At 41.8% G+C, this 2,945-nt stretch overlaps 1 pseudogene; it reads right to left on the reverse strand.

Annotated features, from left to right (window-relative positions):
* Window positions 1-930: 930 nt before the first annotated feature.
* LOC119317219 lies at window positions 931-1,996 on the reverse strand (annotated as a pseudogene).
* Window positions 1,997-2,945: the final 949 nt, after the last annotated feature.

Consider the following 2,945-nt stretch of genomic DNA (forward strand, 5'->3'; position numbering starts at 1 on the left):
AAAATGTTTCTCTCTATTAGTCATCCAATCTCTCACTAGGCTTTGCTTGCTGGTCGCTGCCTTTGCTGATGAATTTTGCCTTTAGTATGGCAGCAGACTCACGTGATTGCCTGATGCAGATTCTTCAACTAGAAAAGCACCACAAGGATCAACGAGTGGTGCTAGTGTTCACGCTGCTTCGGTTCACCCTTTGGAATTTCTCCTCGACGGTACGTCGTCTTATCTCATTGGGACCGAGGCGGTTTCACCAACCTCTGTTTGTGTTCCCCACCTTTGTTTATATTCAGGTTTAGGAAAATGGCCTCAGTTCATTCGGCTTACTAATAGGCTGGTTTCACCCTGTAGTCGTAAATACTAAAGGCAAAAGCTATTTTCCTGCCGACTGTCCGTTTGCAACAGATCCAAACGAAATCATACGACGTTGGATCCTGATCGGGCGGCGGTCCTACCCCACCATGTCGCTGTCTGCCTGCCCGTTTCTACGTGTTGTCCTTATCCATCCCCCTCTCTCTCCATGTGAATAAGTCTACCGATGCTACACGTTACCAGTGTGTAGTAGAAAAAAAGGAGCAGCGGCATAAGACTAGCCATAGTGGGTAGTAACATAGAGTAGTAACATGCATATGTTATTAGTCTATTACTACCTCTATAGTGGGTAGTAACATAGAGGTAGTAACTTGAGATTTTCATTTATTGTTTTGTGGGATCTATACTAGTACTTCAACTTTGTGATCTATATGTGGCATGTATCAATATGAAGTTTTGTTTGCCAGTACCCATATATAAATACAAGAACACAAATTCGAACGGACACATAATAAATAATAAGTGCCAATATAATATAATTAAAATATATAAAACATGTTTAGAGCCTTATGCTCTATGTTACTCAATAATAAGTGCCAACATGGATCAAGTCTCGAATATAATCTATCGTCGCCCAAACTTTCTCCATATATGCTCAATCAAATCATTTTTTAGAGCCTTATGCATCGGACGATTACGAATTCTAGCATCTCTTTGAAGTACCTCGACAAATATTGGCATGTCACCATGAGTAAATACTGATGGAAAAACAATTGATGAGCCTGCTTCCTCATTCAAATCAAGCATATTCCCCGCCTCTTCTTTTTCATCCTCAACTATCATGTTGTGTAGAATGATGCAGGCTAACATAATATGATGGAGATCGCCCCGGTCATATAAACGTGCCGGGCGCCGTAAAATAGACCATCGCGTCTGGAGCACACCAAATGCACGTTCCACATCCTTCCTTGCACCTTCTTGATGTTTAGCAAACAACCTCTGTTTTTCCGTTTGAGCCATCGGTATCGACTTCACGAATGCTGCCCACTCTGGGTATATTCCATCTACAAGGTAATAACCAAGTTGATATTCCTTCTCGTTGACATTATAGTTCACTCGAGGAGCCTTCCCTTTCAGTTGCTCAAGGAACAACGTCGATTGATTAAGCATGTTGATGTCATTGTTGGATCCAGCAACACCAAAAAATGCATGCCATATCCAAAGATCCTGAGAAGCAACCGCCTCTAGAATAAGAGTAGGGACGCCTTTATACCCACTGGTGAATTGTCCCTTCCACTCTATGGGACATTTGTCCCAATGCCAGTGCATACAGTCGAGGCTTCCTAACATGCCAGGAAACCCACGACTCTCTCCAATATCAAGTAAGCGCTGCACATCGTTGACATTGGGTTTTCGCATATACTCATCACCAAATATATGAATCACGCCTTTGACGAACAGCTTTAAGCACTTAATTGATGTGCACTCGGCAATCTTCAGGTACTCATCGAGAGCGTCAGCGGGAGTACCATATGCCAATTGGCGAACCATATGCCAATTGGCGAATAGCTGATGTGCATTTCTGCAATGGAGATAGTCCATCACGGTCAAGAGCATCTTTCCTTTGCGTGAACTCTGGAGACCACTCTCCTAGTGCATGTACGATACGCTCGAAAAGGGGCCTTCTCATCTGAAATCTTCTACGAAATACCTTCTTCTTGTAGGTAGGATCATCACAGAAATAGCCGCGTACCAATTTCTCAGCAACTTCTTCACGTGGCCTGTTCACGTAAATCCTCGGACCACTTCTGCTTGATCTTCCTTGAGCGTCAAGGCTTTCCTTCACTTCCATTGCGATCTCCTTGGCGAATGAGTCTAACATGTCCATCTGGACAAGGTAGTGATCTAGTGTGTAGAGGGAGGAAGGATCAATGATACTTGCTTCAGCTTCATCATCGGAACCATCAGCCGGTTGATTGGTATCCATATTTTGGTGCCCTTGTACAGGATGCTGCACTTGCGGAGGTTGAAAATTATAATTATGCATTGGAGGGAATTGTCCAAAACTTAGCAAGTCTTCAGGTGCAGGGGGTACATTGGCCTCCTGTTACAAATATCAGAAGTCATGAGCATAGTACAGTAGCAACGAAATTTTGTACAACACCTCATCTCTCTAACAGAAGTATTGTAAATATTAAATTATCAAGCGCACTAAACAAATTCATGAGGTATGCAACTGGATTTGGTCAGAAACAGACTTAAACAAGATATTTTTTAGGCTACTGTAAGAGATAGACTTAACACAGAACACATCTATTTTGGTGATCTGGAGTATTTGGACTGTTCGAAATGATTGTATTTGGTCAGGTACATAACTTATTCCTCTTTCTATCAAAGTCTAACTTGTAAATACTTATCTTAATAAAACTGCAGTAGGATAATCCTACTGTTTCTGCTATATATGAAGCATAATCAATCCTTTGTTCAAAAAGCATGTCCTAACTAGTGTCTCGATGTGATATCACTTGTTCAATGAAGAAAGCAAAAGCAAAAGGATGTCAACTGAAGGTCACGGTTTTGGTAATTCAGGCCACACCTACACACGCTAAATCAGACTTAGAAATTCAGACTTAGATGTG

Source organism: Triticum dicoccoides, chromosome 6A (assembly GCF_002162155.2).
Source record: "Triticum dicoccoides isolate Atlit2015 ecotype Zavitan chromosome 6A, WEW_v2.0, whole genome shotgun sequence".
In the NCBI taxonomy this organism is placed as follows: domain Eukaryota; kingdom Viridiplantae; phylum Streptophyta; class Magnoliopsida; order Poales; family Poaceae; genus Triticum; species Triticum dicoccoides.